Genomic DNA, 20,729 nt, shown 5'->3' on the forward strand with positions numbered 1-20,729 from the left:
TCTCTGTTGCTAATATGTCAATGACATGCAGAAGTGCTTAACTTTTCACTATTAAATTGCACGTATCTGTTAACTATACTACCTCATTGCAAATGTATCTTGTATGTGAACATTCAAAACGCTACCAATTTACGAACCTACGTGTTCGTATTCATTAAAACATTTCTCTACACAATTGTAAATCTGCATAACATAATATCAGAATCAGGTTTACTGCAATTAGTTACAAATAAACGAGTTCTTAATGATGGATGGAATAAAATTTCTCATAAGAATTTATATGTTGAAGGATATTTCGAAAACGGAAGTAAATTGACCAAATTTAATCTCTTTGTATCGGAGAGTGACGCTTTGTATTTACGAGTTACTCCCCCTTGCACTAAAAATTCTTACATAAAATATTTACATTTGTATATATATATATATATTTATTTATTCTAAACTCAAATTATAAAAGACGTAGGATATAATTATTCTAACCATGCTATAACAATTTAGAAGCTGGTATGTATTCAAATTATATCTTTATTCTTTTTATTATTTTTTTCCTTTTAATGAATTTCAATTCAAAAAGCTACGAACATATGATCGAAATTCTTAGCTCACTTTCTCATTAAAATCCATTACGATTTAAATTATTTTTTCTTGAAATAAACAAGTGAACCTTAATAACACAAAAGTAAGAATGCCTATAAGAATATTTGAATTTTCTTAGTAAAATAATTATTTTAGAATTTTTTAATAAAATATTTGTGGAGAAAAAGAATGAGCTCGGTTCGACGGTGTCGGTTGTCGTATCCGTAAGATTAGATTTTTATTCTTTATCTTAACATAAACATTAACAACATTTCAATAACATATATATTAAAAACTTCGTGGAAACTTGTTTTTAAAAATGCTAAAACATATATGGTGTATACCCGATAAGTTATATTAAAAAAAAAAAGAAGTTATTTTTTTTTATTTATTTTTTTACGACCTGCCTCAGCGTAGTATAAACATCCCCACCTCCTCATTTAAAGAACGGCTTTCGGAATAAACACTCCCAACCTCTCCATGTTAAGAACGGCTTTCGATGTGGGGGGGGGTTTGCTTATTCCGAAAGCTGTTCTTAACATGGGGTGTTTATAATACGCTGGGGCACGTCGTAGAAATTTACCAAAGTTTATAAAAAAAATGTTTAAAAATTTTGGTACGTATGCAGTTTACGACGGATCGTGCTGAAATAACGCTATTATTTGGAGGCGAGAACTTTTTCACTATTCTGCACTTTCACCTAACAATTTATTAAGCAAAAAGATACCATCAAAATTAAATTTAACTTGAAAATCCGGTACTTGCACATGCACAGGTTGTGCCTCTTTTTGCCTCACGTTTTCGTCTTCAGTGCAACTACTTTTCTCACAGACGTCATATTGTTTGTTGCAATCTTTTTCTTTTTCTTTTTTTAATATATACTATTACGATATGTATTCTTCAGAATTTTCTGATCTGTAGCAGTTAATAAACTATTTACTATAAGCGGATCAATGCCCGGCCCGGTGCCAAAGTAATTCGGCTACACTGACCAATCAGTTGGCAGGGCGCATTGATTTGAGCTGTCCCCTTAAGGAGTATTTTTAGCCCTTTGGGATCTCAGTTGCGATCGCCTTTATTATTGTTTTGTTAAAAGCAATGTCTGTGCACCCCTGGGAACATTTAGCACCCCAGATGCTCGGTTCAGCCATGTTCACATCGATCTGATTGGACCATGACCAGTCAGCCAGGGATTTACTTATCTCCTGAGCTGCATAGACTGTTTCACACGGTGGCCTGAAGCTATTCCCTTAAAGGACATTTCGGCTGACTCTGTAGCGCGAGCCCTTATATTGGGCTGGATATCGCGCTATGGAGTCAACACAACAATTACCACAGACCGTGGAGCACAGTTTGAATCCCACCTGTTCCAGGAACTTTCCAGGATTTTAGGGATGAAACCTATTCGAACAACAAGCTATCACCCAGCTTCGAACAGGATGATAGAATGCTTCCAACGACAATTGAAAGCTGCCTTACGTGCTTCCCCTGACCAACAGCGATGGAGTGAATACATACCTGTTATCCTTCTTGGCTGTCGTGCAGCTATCAAAAAGGACCTAGGATACTTTCCTGCCAAACTTGTCTATGGAGTACCTCTATCGCTGCCAAGTCAGATGCTGATCCCGATAGAACCAGGATTGTCAGATCCAGCTCTGCTTATAAACAGACTGCAAGCTTACTTTAGTAAGCTCCCACCCATGAAACCTAGGGAACAGACCATAAAATCTTCGGTCCCCAAAGACATTTCTTCATGGACACATGTGTTTCTTAGAAAAAACTTTGTGAAAGCCCCTCTAACACCGCCTTATACTGGTCCTTATCGTGTGTTATCACGCACTTCTAAACTTTTCACCCTGGATATTAGAGGCAAAAAAGAAACAGTATCTGTTGACAGAGTGAAAAGAGCTTTTCTTGACTCAGAAACACAAGACACACATATCCCACATACATTCACACAGCAAACACCTAAAGTAAATACTGAAAATGACAACTATGTCACTACTACATGTAGTGGCCGCCGTGTACATTGGCCCAAAAAATTATGCAAAACTTTGTATATTTAAACCTCTGTAAATTCGGTTTATTTAAAAAAAAAAAAAAAAAAAAAAAAAATTTTAGCTAGAACTTTCTATTCTCATTACCCCTTTATGTATTCTTTCTTCGGCAACATAAACTTCCAGACATTACGTTCTGTATTTTTCAAAAGACTGCTACCTTTTTATTTTTCTTTATCGGCTTTTTGCCTAAGCAGGGGGTGAGGTAGCAGTTTACCAACTATTTACTATAAGCGGATCAATGCCCGGTGCCAAAGTGATTTGGCCACACTGACTAATTGGTTGGCAGGGCGCATTGATTTGAGCTGTCCCCTTAAGGAGTATTTTTAGCCCTTTGGAATTTCAGTTGCAATCGCCAGAGAGACGCCAGCAAGCGACCTATACAGACCTCTCTCACTCACCCCTCCCACTGCTACTTGTTGACGACTGCAATCTTATGGCAGACGACACCTTCAAACAGACATTTACACTTTTTTTCTTTCTCTCCAGTTTAAGATACAATCTCGCCCTTTTTTAAATAAACCCTTTATTATTGTTTTGTTAAAAGCAATGTCGTTTGGCTTTGTGTTTATTTAAGTAATTATTAGGAGAGAAATGCACAACATTTCCCTCCTATAGATCTATTCTCTGCTTCCTTTGTTACAGCTCGTTTGGTCTGGTGATTGCCATCAATTAACTGTTTTAATACTTTCCTGTAGTACAGCTTCCTATTCCAGTAGCTTCTTTTCAAGGACTGCAAGGTTGTGGAACTCTCTTGCTGTTCACCTCTTTCTTTTCTTTTCTTTTTCTTCAAAACTAAGGTCAATAGGCATCTCCTGTCTTTGCGATTGGTATAAATTAAAAAGAAAGAAGCCAAATAATGCATTCCTTAGTAAAGGTTTTATTTGTAAAAAGTGCACATAGAAATTATACATGATTTATATAATCTTTATTCAAGATTGTTAGACAGGTTCAAGTTAATGAAGGAGGTAGGAAGAATATTAAAACCATAAAATTTTTCCTCTCGAAAATTATTATGATAGAGGATAGAATTGGAGGATATAGTTATGTAGTCTTAGTATTTACTAGGCATTTTTTCTTGATCTTTGTATGTTTGGTTCCTGACGTTCTAAATCCCTAGTATTAGCTTTCTGAGAAATATTGATTTCTTCTTCCGGCAATATAATCCATTTCTCTACATCAACAGTGGGCAATTATGGCTCCCAGTATTTGTGGAGAGATCCTTATTAGAAGTATCTTCTTCATTTGTAGATTTAGGGGGCTATATCTTGTATATTTACATTGTTTGTAATAAACCAGAGGGTAGGCGTACATGTGCTGCATAGTGCAGGTTTATTTCTAAAAGTGTAGTTGGTGTTACAGGAGAATCATATTGACTCGATTTAGTAGGATTTCTGATATACAAAGTGCCTTCAATAAGTTTCCAGACTTTTTTTTGTATAGGCACCTTTATTGATAATGCACTCATGAAATGTCCCCTTCAAAGTAATTTCTTCCGGCTGCAATGCACTTGTACCATTCCAACAACTTCTGGAAGGCTCCATGGAAGTCCTCTTCTGTGAGTGTTAATGATCCTCATCGCAGCCTCTTTCATTTCCTCAATTGTCTTATAACGACAGCCTCTAAGGTTTTCCTTGAGCTTAGGGAATAACCAAAAGTCACAGGGAGCAAGGTCTGGACTATAAGAAGGATGAGAAACTGTCTTGATGCCCATCTTGATCAAATAGTCTGTGATCTCTGAGCACCCTTGGGAAAACTTTGACAAATCTTCCACATTTTCAATTCTCGCAAATAATTGTGTGTACAGTACAGTTCCCTGACATCAAACCGTGCACTTATCTCTTTAGATACACAACGGTCCTTATCCATGAAATTCTTTAAAATCTAGTGTTCTGACTTCCTTTCTCCTCCCACAAGCCTCATCATTCCTCACAGGCTCCTTGCCTACCTTGAATCTCTTATTCCACTCAAAAACTGATGCTCGATTCATGCAAGATGGTCCAAAAGCTGTCTGAAGCATTCCATGCGTTTCTGTGGCATTTTTTCTAAGTTTAAAACAAAGTTCTATTGCATATCGTTCTTCTAAAGTGTCCTCACGTCCAGATTGCACTTTTGAAATTCACCAGCTGTAAAAATAAGGCTTTAGTAGGGTGTATTCCAATTCCTGCTGTAGCTGTTCATTTGAACCTGAAATCATAAAAATTAGTCAGTCATCTCAGAAAATGTATAGTAATAACATACTGAATTTTCAATTGTCTACAACAATTTTAAATGCCTGTCCAAAAAAAGTGGAAACTTATTTAAGGCACCTCGTATATCGGGCCTGGTTTTGCCCAAGTAGGAATAAGGGTCTGAGAAGTTGACTTACAATTATATTTAAACAGTCTTTCATGCAGTGTCACATTCACCGTGGTGCAGAGTACCTATTTACAATGCCTCCCCACGGGACAGAGTTAGACACCAGGGTCGTTTTTTAACGTGGAGAAAAGGTACAAAAATAAAAATTGTCTCAGTCGTGAAGGATTTCTCCTCCACCGAAAGAGAACAAGAAATAGAAGTGCAGCATCTGAAGAACAGATACTACACTTTGATCTTGTTTATATATTTTATTGCTTTTAAAATTTTGTAAATACAATTAAGTAAAAAAAAAAAAAAAAGATTTTCAAACAACAAAATTAGGCACTATGCCCTACAAGAAATTGGGGAAGGGAAGGGTTCAGGGTCTTTGTGACTAAAGTGATTAAAAAGTAATAAATGTAGACTTTGGAGTCTTACTCTTGACTGGCAACATTTACCAAAATACCTCATTCACTCTATGGATCTTAAACTAACTAATAAATCCCCAGCGTTTAAGAATCATAACCATATTTACAATTTATAAACAGTTGTCTGTGTGTTTGTGTATGCATTTTGGCCAAGCGAGAAAGAGTAATGATCTAATTAAGTGGAGAGTATCCATCTTCTCAACTAGATAGTTACACGTTACGGGAGTGTAGTTATTTGAATCGCCTTCCATAAAGTATCATTTAGTTTCTTAATTTGTCTGTTGGCTTCTGGCTGCTATCTACTTGTTTTAGAAGTGGCAATACCTTTTATAATATAAATCTCACCTGTCTGTTTAAATGTATGTATGTATGTTTGTATGTCAGCCTAAAACTTTCGACAGAAGTGACGGATTTTCACGAGACCAGTATCGTTTTGAAGCTCAACCCTTCAGGTTGTGCACTTTCAGCGAATAAAACCTTTACTAAGGAATTTGTGACTTGGTTTCTTTCTTTCTAATTTACAAAAATTTTATTTGCTAAAAGAGCACAAAGAAATTATACGGGGTTTATAAAATCTTTATTCAAAATTCTTTGACAAGTTCAAATTAATTGACATTGTTGGAAGGATATTAAAATAATAACAGTGATCATTCGTTCTTGCTAGCTCCTTACATGAAGCGGCCTCAGGCCTTGTCTCAATCGATTTCCCAAAAAAAAGTTTATAGATTGTACTGTAACAACACTATTGTTTAGAAAACCATTCTTAACATGAGAGGTTCTTTTTAACTAATTTATATTTTCATTTAAGCAAAAGATACCATAAAAATTGAATTCAACTTGAAAATCCAATTTTTAAAAGAAAAATAGCATGATCCGTAAACTGTGTTGCAAAGAATCAAGAGTGATTGACCATACACCAAATGGCAAAGAAGAGAGGACAAATGCAGATGAACAGTTATAAAAGAAATCTTCTATTTATTCCACTATAAATACAAGATAAAAAAGGTAGAAGAACCTTAGAAAGTTAATCCACAGCGATTCTGGAAACAGGAAGGTTGAAGAACTGAAAATGTTGTACCTGGACAGCAGCAGAAACTAATTGAACAGGAATGCAGGATGGTGGATGATTGGAAAGGTTTGAGATGTGAAGACTGGATCTGGAACAGTATGTCACATGGAGATTAATATGGATGTCCCTGACATGTGATATGTCTCAGATAGGTCCAGTCCATGCGAACGTGGCCAAGGGCTGGATTGACAGGAATCAAGGTTGCAGGAATGGAAGTGAGGAAGCTGGATCCTGGACAGCATGGAATTACATTACATGGAGATTGTTGTGGGTATCTGTGTCTCTGAATTGTAATGAGGTCCGTGTGGACATGGCCTAGGGATTGATCGACAGAAAGAAAGTTTGCAGAAATGGAAGCTGGATCCTGGAACCGGACTTCAATGGTCACCGGAACAGAGAAACAGGCATTAACGGCCACTGGAACAGAGAGCCAGAAGCTACAGGCAGCAATCACTAGAAGCGGCTGCTAAAAGTTACTGGAGCATATGGTGCTGGAATTAGAGCAGCCAGAAAATGCTGGAACAGCAGGAGTGAACTAAAGCTACAGGAACTGCTGAAGTGAGTTGGAGCTGCAGGAGTAGGAACTGGAGAGGAGAGCTGGAGTCAGGTGCATGAAACAGGCAGCAATAAAAAGTGAAGTTTGTCGCATAAAATATAGTTTGTTTGTCCTGAAAAGGACAACTTGAATTGCATAAAATAGTTTGTGTCGTCCTTAAAAGGACAGTTTGATTGCTGCTGATAATGTCTTCTGCTCCTCCCAGAACTCGACGACTGGCTACACAATCGAGGGGGGGGAGGGTCTTCTGACCCCCTGGCTGACTTCTATTTTTCTGATTAGACTTCGCTTTACTCATTGAGATGAAAGGTTAAATATTCCAAATTAGTATCTTGAAATCTATTAAGCAAACTTGATTGTATGTTTTTCTTTCTTAATTAAAATGTGTATATATTCAATATTATATCAAAAAGAAGTAGGAGTATTGAATTCTACTTAATAATAATTAAGATTTGATCAAACGCATCAGAAATATCGCCCTCCTAATATAAATCATGTGGAATTCTGTTAGGTTATGGTTTACAAAACATTCTGTTTTGGAGGTTAGAATTGTTTTACGATTTATCAACCATCTATAGCTGAATACAGTTGTCAAATATATTTCTATAGGTAGGATAATTATTTATACTCCTACAATAGATTGCTGTCAAAATAAATTTCATTACTCTTAAAAAAACATTTCTCCGAGAAGGAAATTTTATAGAGATAGGGCCATTATTACTCTCAAAAAGACTACTACTAGAATACAATATATTGCATTACTCTTACAATATATTGCATTACTCTTAGAAGGAAGCATTACAGAGAGAGTCCTACCATTACTCTAAAATAAAAAAAAAAGTCTACTACTCTCAGAGTACATTGCTCTTTGAGGACATTATTCTCACAATACATTGCTCTTTGAGGACATTATTCTCAGAATACATTGCTCTTGGAAAAATATTTACTCCCTGGAATTGGTAAGCTTTACTCTCAACATGATTGATCCTCAGCTATCACCTTCTAGCATATATTTGGGAAGAAAATAAAAAGGAGACAAAGATTTTTTTTTTTTTTTTTAAGAATCAGTTTGAGTAATACAGTTGGGGACGAATTTATAGAATTAAGGCATCAAGTGACCGGTTGTCTAGCAAAAGTAAAAGATATAATATAATTGGTTGCTACCTAGGCCTACACAGGTTGTCTTTTCTATTTATTTTTATTCCTTTGCATAGGGTTGCATTTGGTAAATTTGTGATCCCCATTGATAGGACGAGCCTGTTTTTGTGAACTTCAGATAATAAATGGAAACATGTGATCGGATGGTAAGGTGATTTCGCAAGAGAATGGTAAAATTATCGGCTACCTAAGTTAGTAAGATGCTGAAATAATTCATATAGCCAAAGAAAGCTTGGATAAAAGGATACTTATAATGGCTACCATCCTAGTTGGATTGAGCTGACTTCATCCTGAGAATGAACTGTATCTCAAACCATAGCATTCTAGTTTTGTTAATCCTGGGCCAGGTCGCAGGAAATGGCTAACCACTTCTGATTTCATAGTCGGAGACCAACAACTTTTGGGCTTGATAGTATCACCAGGTCATCCTTAATTGTTGTTGCCCACATCTTAAATTTGTGCCAACCATGCAGAGATGAGGGGAGAGAAAACCTTGCAAACGAGCTCTCCCTCTGGTTGCCAAGCTGCATGTCCAAACCACTAAAGATGTTTAAGAAGGACAGATGGTATGGAACGTAGGTTTAGTCTTTGGCAGGAAGTAGAAAACCCAGAACACGATTTCCATGTAATAAAAAGATAATATATGCATTAAACAAATGTAAGGAATATCTTGCAAAAAATGATTGTTTTTTTTGTGGTTTGTAAAGTCCAACTATGAAGATATTAGAGTTCTCTTAAAATCAAATAAATAACTACATGAACTGTGCAGATTTAAGGAGAAAATCCTTCATATGCTGATGGGATTGTGATCAGATTCGAATGAGGAATAAATGAATAAAGCCTCCTTACATCTAACCATTGGCCAATCAAATTGAAATAGTTGAGAAAGTACGAAAGCTAATTCATTGTCATGATGGATAAAGGGGGATAACTGTTTAAGAGAAAAATAAAAATAATCTTTCTTTTTATAACAGAGGCAATACTTTGATTCAGTGAGCGACTCTAACTAGCCTAATCAAACGAACAGTGTATAGGTGCTTTATCTGTAATGATAAGTAGAGTACACACATTCATTTTGGCTGATGTTGTGCATTTTTCATCATTATCACCATATTCATGTTACATGTTTGAAAGTTTTTAGAAAGTGACTTCCAAACTAATCTTCCTCAGACTAGATTTTATCCCTCTTTCAAGTTCATTCTTATCACTTTCTCCCATGTTTTCCTTGGTCTTCCATTGTGAACTGGACCTGCTACCTCAGCTGTTCTACATCTATTAACCCAAGTACTGTCAGCCATTCTTTCAATGTGGCCATATTATCAAAGTGCCCTATTCTGCACATATCTCTCTATATTGTCCAACTATTGATTAAATAGTAGGGTAGGGTAGACTATTAAACCTTGGTTGTGCAACCAGTCTCGGAAAAGAAAAAAAAATGATAAATGATAGCACTTGCTCAAAATAAAGATACTTATTAAAGTTAAAAAAAAAAAAATGTAGTTGCTCTTTACCAAAAGTTTGGAAAATGCTGAAATAAATAAAAGAAAAGCATTGTATCTGATACAAGTAAAGGCTGATTCAAAAAGAGGAGAAAATCCCTTAATATCTAGACTGTATTTAAACTATGCTGAAAAGAGAATGAGCAAAGGCTTTTTGTCTGTTAAAAGTAAGTGCCCGATTACAAGAAATCTTTCTTCACCAATCAGATAGGGCTAATTTAAAATACAAGGGAGGTAATTCCTTACCACAATAAACAAAGGGAGATAATCTATTTGAGACGAAGGGAAATTACCCTTTTTTATACAAGTTCTATCAGTGCTACTGGATTAATTTCACTAATATCATTGGGCTAATCCATATATCCTCTTTCAAGTTATGGATTAAATTGTTGGCTGTACAACTAGTCTAGAAGGAAAACTCTAAAATAACAGCATTCTTTCTTTGCTTATCCAGTCGCCCTGGACTTCTTGCTACTGAAATTAAAAATCCTAGTTCATTTAGTGATAGTTTAATAAACTATGATTTTGTGCAGTTTGAGGAAGTTTGTTATTTAAGCTTTATCTTCTTGCATTTTGAGAAAGGATTAGTTTATTGGTAATTATTTGAGGTGCCTCTACCAAAGAATGCAGAGAGGGTTGTTCAGACATTTTTTGTAGGCCAGAGCTTTTCTATGCTGGCTTCTCAATCCTCACCATATAATCTTGTGCCATATCTTCCCACGGTAGAAGAGAGGTAAATACTAGCTATTTCAACAAGGGAACAATTAACTTGAGCAAAAGCGAATTTATTTGTATTCTTTGAAGTTTGCCAACTACTGTTCTTATCTCTGTTGGTATTTGTTAGTGTATTTTGTTAAACCAAGAATCTACACAGAATTTTAAACAAAACTCTTTATTTGATGTAAGGGGGTAGCATTCTTTCATTCCGTCAGCCATGACCAGGTAGCAGTCTTAAGTAATTCACAATGGTATTCGTCATATCATGCGTATTAAGGATTGAACCTTTAATATCCAACAGAATTTCATTTAGAACTGAATTTTATCCATTGCTAGAATTGTCTGCAAGATACACCAGAAAAAAGTCAAAGGTTACATTGGCCAAAAACGTTATGAAAAATGATATTCCAGATGAGAAAGGTAGCTTGAATAATCTAAATCATCCCCAAAATTGTAACGCCGAAATTTAAGTACGAAGATCATATTAACAAAAATATATATATTCAGAGAGAGAGAGAGAGAGAGAGAGAGAGAGAGAGAGAGAGAGAGAGAGAGAGAGAGAGAGAGAGAGAGAGAGATACTGGAGATAATCAGAATCGCACCCTATTTCCAAAAGAGGGGCGATATAACATATGAGAAATATTTGGAATCAAGTCTCCCCTTGCAGTTATTTCAGATCATTTGAAACCATAGCGGCAAGTTTTAGTCTCCCCTCTATCAAGGTCACAGATTTTGGGGAAATTATATATATATCTATACTCATAGCCAAATTGATTATTCAAATGCTCATATCTTTGGTTCTATGGAACGAAACTACATGAAAATTTGCAGGCTTTTTGAAGATTAGGATACCATTCTATGGTTAAAATTTTATGACAATTAGTAAAAAAGAACTTATATTTTCAAACCAATAAAATATGCCCAATTTTGCCTACATTTGTATATATAGTGTCCTGGCAGGCAGTTTCAGTTTTGCTGCTTCGGTTGTCTCCTCTGTGGCCTTACCAGGCCACTCCAAACAAGACACAGTGCCTCTGAGATGTAAGAGGTTACTGAGAATTCGAGGCCAGATTTATAGAGGCATCATAAGCAGAGATGTTTGTGTGGCGAGCATGCGCAAAAGCGCACAAAAAGTATGAGTTGTGTATGCCTGCGTTGGGGAGCGAACCTGGGACCATTAGATTACAAAGAAAAACGTTTGTGAGCGATACTTGCATTACTGCGACAATTGGATTCGCTCGACAGCTATAAAAAAGTGAAGCCGAAACAAGGATCGGGTCGTTTCTTTTTTTTGGTCGGTCGACGGTTGAAAAGAACTTGCTTGTGAAGAGTGCAACGTTTGCGAGAAGACAGAAGTCGAAAGAACTGATTCGTTCAATTTTGAAAAGAAATTCTGGTGTGTATATCGCTTAACACAAATTACTCAGCTTTCTCCTACCTCGTGGTGCTGCGACAAGCTATTTCGGCTATTATGGCTTTCGATCCAAAACTTATACCTATATTTGATGACAGTGAATCTGGACAGTCAATAGTAGAGTGGTTGGAGAAAGCTGAACTAATATGTCAGCTAAGTGGCGTAAAGTGCATTGAATGTGTAATTCCAATGCGTTTATCAGGCAGCGCCTATGCAGTGTACCAGCAATTAAGTGAGGAAAAGCGGGCCGATTTTGGATGTATAAAGAAAACCCTGTACACAGCGTTTGCTTTGGATCCGTTTGCTGTATGGAAACAGTTCATAGCTTGTCGTCTCCAACCAAGTGAAAGCAGTCCTGTTTGGCGGCGTATCCGATCAATGCCTGCAATGTGCATTTATTGCTAATTTGCTGGAATATGCGGAAAACTTGTCGCGGCATCATCCTAGATGGATAAACGGTATAATCATGTGCTGGCACGCGCTCGTGCTATTTTAATGACTAACGCGACAGTTCCAGAGCAAGCTGCATTAGCTGCACGATCGACACCAGTTAACCGCAAGGAGACAGATACTTCATGGAGGTGTTACAAGTGTAATGGACTGAATCATAGGGCAAGCAATTGCCTATTGGATAGTGCAACAGGAGATGTCGGGGTCAGACCCGGAAATGATGTGTTATCAATGTCGGCGGCGAGGGCACATTGCTTGATTTTGTCCAGGAAACTAACAAGGGGGCGAGAAGTGAGTGCCAATCTCATCCCTCAATGGTGCCTTGCCAATTGTCACGGTTCTTATCAATGGACTACCACGCACAGCTCTGGTGGATACCGGATGCACACAGTCACTGGTCCGCAAGTCATGTTGCAAGGAATGGACGAGGAAAGTAACCCCAGTGCTCAAAGCAGATGGAAGCACACTAAGCTGCTGTGGAGTAGGAATGGTGCAGGTTGACCTTGATGTAACACAAAGCATTAGCATAGAAGTCCTAGTTCTGGATGGATACTTACTGGGATTTGATTTATTGCTTGGACTGGATGCAATCAAGCGACTGGAATGAGTAGCTATGTCTAGCGCAGGGAGGTGACCTTTCCACATTTTAGCAAGGCCAATTTTGCTGCTATCATTATTACTGAGCCTGACTTCTCTGCCAAATATGACCAAGATACTTGGAAGTGGACTACATCGTGGAAGTGGGCTGGCGACCAACCTCCACTTACATTGAGAAATAGACTTGCAGTGTATCTAGCGCCAACACCGATTCGTGATGAATACGATCGGGAATTGCAGGTGTGGATTGATAATGGTTGGTTACTGCCATATCCTGAGGACGAACTTGGCCCTCTAAAAGGTCTAATCCCTCTCATGGCTGTTGTGCAGGGGAATAAACAGAAAGTGCGTCCCGTTATGGATTATCGGGAGCTAAATGAGTACATGGGTGTGCATTCTGCCAACGCGGATGTTTGCTTACAAAAATTGAGGGAATGGCGACAACAGGAACCAAACGTTGCAGTGCCTATTTGCAAGTACATGTTGACAAATATCTGTGGCCGTTCCAAACAGTAAAATTAAGGGATAGCGATATTGTCTTACCTGCCTCGGATTCGGGCTGAACGTTGCCCTCTAATAATGCAGGCCATTGTTAATACGTCCTCAGTCAGGATAAGAATATAAATGAGGCTACGTCCTCATATATTGATGACATTTTTGTGAATGAAAGCATATGTTCAGCAACTCATGTAAAGGAACATTTGGAGAAGTTTGGCCTAGAAAGCAAGACCCCAGAACAGTTGAGACTGGGCTCATGTGTATTGGGATTATGTGTCCAAGAGGAGAACGGAAAATTGTTATGGTGGCGTGGCAGTGACCTTCCGACAGTACCTAATAGACTTACTCGCCGAATTGTGTTTTCAGTGTGCGGGAAACTGACTGGTCATTTCCCAGTGTGTGGCTGGTTGCATGTCGCCACAGCATTTGTGAAACGAAGGGCGAGTATGATCACAACTGGATGGGATGACGAAGTGCGAGACCCTATTCTAGCACGGATGATCAAAAACATTTGTTTGAGAGTAGCCCATGAAGATCCAGTAAAAGGTGACTGGTGTATCTGTGGACAAGAAGTCACAGTATGGGTGGACGCCAGTTCTGTTGCTACAGGCATGGTTGTGAAAAGCAACGGGTCTGTGGTGGAGGACGTAAGCTGGCTCCACGCAGTGCATGAAGACAAACATAAATTTAGCTGAGCTTGATGCTGTGCTGCGAGGCGTCAACCTTGCATTACAGTGGAAAGCTAAAACCATACATTTGCGAACTGACTCTGCCTTTCTCTATCGGTGGATAACTGACACCTTGTCTGGACAGATGAGAGTACACACCAAAGCAGCATCGGAAATGTTAATCAGGCGTCGCCTCTCCACACTTCGAGATTTGGTCTCGGAATATGAACTAACAATCGACGTGAGGCTCATCAAGTCTCATGATAACAGAGCTGACCAACTTACTCGAGTACCACAGTGGTGGATAGATGAGATTCGTAAGGCAACAGAACCCAGAGAACTTGTGTGCGCTGTGGCCGCAGAACACGAACATGACTCTAAGATACAGACAATTCATCAGTCCAGTGAACATCCCGATGTGAAAAGGACATGGTACTTTGTAACATTGGTCAATCCAACAATAACTGAAACCAAAGTGCGATCGGTGGTTTGGGATTGTAAAGAATGCCAATCCATAGATCCAGCTCCGGTGCATTGGAAGCCAGGTAGGCTTAATGTCACAGACACTTGGAGTAGGGTTACTATGGATATAACCCATTTCGGTACTCAGGTGTACTTGACATTGATAGATTGTGGTCCCAGCCATTTTGCCATTTGGAGGCAGTTGTACTGACAGGATTCGGCTAGCGTCATTAAGGAGCTGCAAAGTATATTCTGCGAAAGGGGGCTGCCAACCGAATTGCTCACAAATAATGGTGCACCGTTTTGCAGAAAGACAATTGCTGATTTTACACAAATGTGGGGCGTGCACATTCGATTTCGGTGTGCCCATGTACCTCCACAAATGGTATAATTGAGCAATCCCATTGCACTATAAAGCGCATTGCGTCAAGAACAGGGTGCACGATCTTGGAGGCAGTGTACTGGTACAACGTCACACCTAAAGATGACAAGACAGCCATGACAGCACCTGCGAATACGCTATACAATTATAGGATCCGTATCAAAGGTATTGATGAAGTGAGGGTGCCCGAGACCGCAGTGGCTAATCCGTACAAGGAAGGGGATGCAGTTTGGGTGAAGAATATGCAGGGAAGATGCACAATGCAGTTCGGTACAGGAACAGTGACAAAAATAAATAGTCAACACTCAATATCAGTTGATGGAACACCACGTCATATAAAAGATGTGCGCCCAGCATGGCGACATGACGTTATAATCAATGATGAACTCAATTCATCAGATGACGAAGACCCACTGCTGTACGAACGGCCAGATGACGGAAGCTCTTCAGAAGATGATCAGGATCCAGAGCAGGATGAGTTTAATGATCCGGCAAACGAAGGCACCACTGATGAAGTTCCTGAATCTGTACCATTAAGGCGAAGTACCCGGACGAAACGGCCTGCCCAGCATTGTCATATGTGTGATCTCGAGATCAGGGAGGAGTGTGACGAGCATGCGCAAAAGCGCACAAAAAGTATGAGTTGTGCGTGCCTGCGTCGGGGATCGAATCTGGGACCATTAGATTACAAAGAAAAACGTTTGTGAGCGATACTCGCATTACCACGACAATTGGGTTCGCCCAACAGCTATAAAAAGTGAAGCCAAAACAAAGATTCAGTCATTTCTTTTTTATGGTCGGTCGACGGTTGAAAAGAACTTGGTTGTGAAGAGCGCGACATTTGCGAGAAGGCAGAAGTCGAAAGAACTGATTCGTTCAACTTTGAAAAGAAATTCTGACGTGTATATCACTTAACACAAATTACTCAGCTTTCTCCTCCCTTGTGCTGCGACAGTTTGTTCATATTACATTTAAATTTCTGTATGTTGGTACTGTAAGGGAAACAGGGAGGGGATTCCAAAGGCAGTTCTTCAAGGACTTACAGTAGAAAGTTTTACTGCATCTGCGACCTCCTCAGTGAAGGGGTAATCTGTTGCTGCTTGTTGGGTGTGTTTATGTTCAAAGGGCACAAGTGCAGCAAGTTCATTGGAGCACATTTTATTAAAGTACTTGTAAAGTAAGCACAGTGATGCAATATTGTGGTGATGAGACTAGAGCTGGAGCTTGGTAGTGAGGGACCTTAGAGTCAAGGCTCTTTTTTTGGACCATGTCTAAAGGAGAGAGACTAATGGTTGGTACACCAGCCTAGATATGGCAACAATATTCAATATATCATGCCTGAACAAATAGTGGCTTTGTAAAGATATACACCTGAAATGTGAGATGTTCTCTAGCATAGTAGAGGGAGTTCATGTTTATTTTGCAACAATCTCGATAGTATTTTCTATGCATTTGTTTTAATTGAATGTTAAGCTGATGAGTTTGGATGTTGGACTGTTCAGAAGGGATGGCAATCAAAGGTTGGGAAGTTTTGGTTTGATGTTTTGAATTCGTAAATAATCTTTGTTTTATTACCATTTTTTTTTTTTTTTTTTTTTATACATCGGTGTCACCACTTATGAAAGCCCAAAAGTCACTCGATGGTAGAAGTTAATGAGTGTACGATAGTCATTGAGACAACAATGTATGAATAGTTAGCGGTAGAAATGGATTATTTAGGGGGCAGTTCAACAAGAACTTGTTTACATTGGACTTGAAGATGACCATATTGTAGTCAGTAGGAAAATAGGCCAGCAGAACAGTTTCACAGGCTGACAGTTCTAGGAAAGAAGTTCTGTTTATGGCATTTACATTTAGATTTAGGGATAGATAGAGAGTGGAGGAACTATTGATAGTTGTTGTAACTAGACAAGTGGGGGTTTTTTTGTGGGTTTTTTTTGTGAAAGTTTGGCAGGGGGGGCATAGATTGAAGCTCAGACGAGCACTTGCCATGAAAATGATAGAGATTTAATGTTTGATGATTATTTCATCAGTAGGAGGTGTGATCTTAAATAGGGTTCACACTCACTGGACTCTTCCCCTCTGATATTTTACTGTGGGGTTCTTAAGAGATGTCTATCAAAATAATCCCCAGACTAGAGTCATTGCAACACAAAGGTAGTAAAAATATTGTCTCTGTCTTTAGCAATTTGCTTTCTTTCTCTTCTCAGTCTCTTGCAACTTGCAGATTGTTGTCGATTTACATTGGTGGCTGGAAGTGGTGGAGCTGCAGGCAGATGCAGGAGCAAGCTGGAGCCACTGAAAACTGCAAGAGTGAGCTGGAGCCACTGGAAGCAGCAACAGTGAGCTGGAGCCACTGGAAGTGCAGGAAACTGCAAGAGTGAGCTGGAACCGCTTTAAGTGCAGGAATGAGCTAGAGTTTCTGGAGTTTCAGGAATCTGCAGAAGTCGCAGGCTATAAAAGGGAGTCTCAGAGGACAGGCAATCATACCCTGTTAGTCTCTAAAAAGTCTGTATTGCATTCAGGTAGTTTGTGAGTCGTCCTTAAAAGGACGCTTTGAAGTGCATTTATAGTCTGGTAGTTAGTTGTGGAAAAAGCTGTTTGAACTACTACTGCTGAGTCACCTGGTTGCTGGGCTCAACCAATTTTTTGTTAATTTTATCTCCTTGAGTTTAACTTTTTCTTATAGTAAAAAGACAATACTGGATTGTGATTAATTTCGGAATGTGATTTTCTTTAAGTAACATACTTGCTTTTTCCATTAATCTCCTCTCAGCCCTTGTTTGAGTTATTGACAATTTTGCATATCCTATCCAGGAGTGCTAATGACGATGAAACAAAAACTATTAGACATTCATGTAATTTTGTAATTTAATTCATCAGATATTTTAATCCATTAAATAATTTTATATTTCAATTGATTTTGTTGCTATTTATATTAGGTTGGTGCAAAAATAATGTTTTTTGACGTTCAACAAAAAAAAAACATTTCTGCACCAACCTAATATTTGCATATGCATTGACATGTGCACATACATATATTTGTATGTGTTGTTTAGAAAAAAAAAAGCATAAACATCAACTGTTTGTGATAGGGTTAAAATAAAAAATTTTAAATTCAGTTTTTCTGTAATATAAATTGCCTGACTTGTCCCCCAAGTTTAAATCATGGCTGTTCAACGGTCTTTTTTTTTTTTTTAAACTACCATTTTATGATAGCCACCTGGCCAAAGATAAATTTGCTTGGAATTCAAGGCAGCTTGTAAAGTGGTTTATTTTGCAAGTTGTTATAACTTCAAGCAATTATATAAAGAGGAGCTGTATGTATGGTTGGTGCTAGTGCACTTATTGATCTGTGCTATTTTTTAAATAGTATTTTCAAGTTTAATTAAAGTTTGACAATATCTGTTTTTATTAAATTGTTAGGTGAAAGTACAGAATAGATACACAACATCCTCCCATCCCCATGTTAAGAATGGCTTTCTAAATAATGTTATTATTTCAGCACAGATCAATAAGTGCATGTGTACCATATGTTTGTGTGTATATCTAGCTAGAAGTAAAAAAAAAATTGCAAAACAAATATCTACAAAGTTGGTAGTTGTTATTTTTTTTGACGAGCATTGCCCTGGATTAATAATATCTAAAATTTAGAGAAAAAATATTCATTCTTTGGGGGTCAATTGGTCCAGATTTCGTCAGGGAAGGGGAGCAGGTTTTTCAGTGTTTTTCTGTATTAACTTGGAAAGAAAATGCTGATTCAATCGTCAAGGAATCTATTATATAAAGGTGAAGTGCATACGTGTGTATATCCAGAGAGAGGATTGGGCAGAGAATAAAGAGGGAATGAGGGAGGGGTATGGGAAAGAGAGAAAGGTAGAGAGACAGATAAAGAAAGGTAAAGAAATAGAAATTTTAATAGAAATAGATTACACATTTGCCCGAACAGTGCCGGGTACCCTGTTAGTTGCTAATGGATATAGGTGTCGAGGAAGGCAATACTTTGGAGAAAAGCAATGTCAATAAGAATAATTGTATCTGTATTTTGGTGTCGACTGTCTGATGTAAAAGTATGCATTTTCTTTCTTTTTGTTTCAGGTATGGATAAGGAAATGGAAAATGGCTGCTATATCTGGCGTTCATAAAGTGATCAGATCCAGAGATTGAGAAGAAAGAAATGTCATTCTAATGGATCAGCAGTATATTAATAGATCTTTGCAAAACTTGGAATGTCAGATCTCATATAAGTCGCAGAATGAGAAGATAAAATTTCTTATTGGCACAAGGATATCTCAAAATACAAAAACCTAAAAAACAACAAAAAAAAACAAACATTTAAAAACAAAAAAACTAAAAGAAGTGTTTTTTCTTTCCTTTTTTTTCTGTAAAATTATATAAATAGCAATTATGTAACAGATCACAAAGTGATCTCAAACTGGGAAGATACAATCAATATCAGAAATATCTAAATAATAATAATATTAAAAAAAAATAATAATAATCTTATTTAAAATCACAAAACTAAAAAAAATAAACTAGCCCTAATATTTTTTCTGCATTAATTTATAAATTCTATATTTGATTCCTAAATATTTTACCAAATATTGCATAACGGTAACTCCTGCCTTTTGAAACATTTTATAAATTATTTTTAACACAAATGAAAACCAAGTTTATTTCTTCACATGTTTTGTTGAATTGTTTATATATTCATTTGACGTTAATTTTATTCAGCTTCTGTGATCATCAAGAAAGTCATTTTGATGACTTAGATATATGCTGCTGTTTTCTGAAGGATCCCCCCCTCTCCTCTTCAGACCATAATGTTGTGCTCTAAAATTTGATTTCATTTCTCAGCCTGTGCCATTTTCGGACATTCTCACAAAAATCCATCCAAACATTAAGAACATACTCTATTTTTATTGTAACCATGTAGATGAAACAACTTAAAAAAACAAAAAACAAAATGGCTGAGTGTGGAGACTAAAATCTATGTTTGATATTGAAATTAATGGAAAGTAATTTGCTAACAAAATACAAACTTTGCTCTACATACGGTATTCACCCTGTTTGAAACTGTTTCATCAAAAATTCTTTGGAATATTTTTATTTTCGCAAATTTGAATTTTCAACAATTGAAATTCCTTAATATAAGGTATAGAGAAAAAAGAAAAGAAGAGTCTTTTTTATATAAAATATATCTTTATTGGCATCAAAATACTGAGAATTATAACAACAAAGGCTGTTGAAAGTATTCACATCTTGATATTTTTTCAATACTAAGTCTATTAAAACAGTGTGATGAATATTATTTCTATATTTGATACTGGAGATATATAAAACTTGAAATGGATTGTGCATAACTTAATTACTGGCTAAATTTTCTTCATTTTTCTTTCCTTTTTCTTTTGTTTGTGTTTTGTGCTTGTGTCTGCACATTATTCATACAATTTTTCAATCCCCTCCTTCTCTCCTGACCAAATTTTGCACCGTGTCCATTTCAATTTTGATTCTCTATATGCATTGCTCTGACTGTCCTGCCTTCTTTTTATCTCTCTCCTAATATATACATATTTTTAATTGTTCCCAAAAAAATTTTTTTCAAACCAATAATAATTCCAAAATTATTTTTTTTTTATTACAATAGATTGTAAATAATTACAACATGGCAAGATATATTAGGCGAATAACTATTGAATTATTAAAAATAATTTAACTGAAAAAAAAAAAATCTATAAAATGCATAATGATAGAGCAGAGTCCTATCATACTGTTATATTAATGTCAATTTTGGAGCATGCATTTCTGGAAAAATTTAGAGCATACTTGAACAAATTCAAGTAGTCTCACAAATATCCCGT

The 20,729-nt window shown here is 37.2% G+C and overlaps 1 long non-coding RNA gene across 1 annotated transcript; it reads left to right on the forward strand.

Moving 5' to 3' along the window:
• Positions 1 to 379: 379 nt before the first annotated feature.
• Positions 380 to 19,080, forward strand: LOC145252395 (uncharacterized). Its single transcript, XR_013863590.1, has 2 exons — positions 380 to 504; positions 18,967 to 19,080. It is a non-coding gene; the product is annotated as an uncharacterized LOC145252395 (long non-coding RNA).
• Positions 19,081 to 20,729: the final 1,649 nt, after the last annotated feature.

This window comes from Euprymna scolopes, chromosome 29 (assembly GCF_053919585.1).
Source record: "Euprymna scolopes isolate OS-2025 chromosome 29, ASM5391958v1, whole genome shotgun sequence".
Lineage (NCBI taxonomy): Eukaryota > Metazoa > Mollusca > Cephalopoda > Sepiida > Sepiolidae > Euprymna > Euprymna scolopes.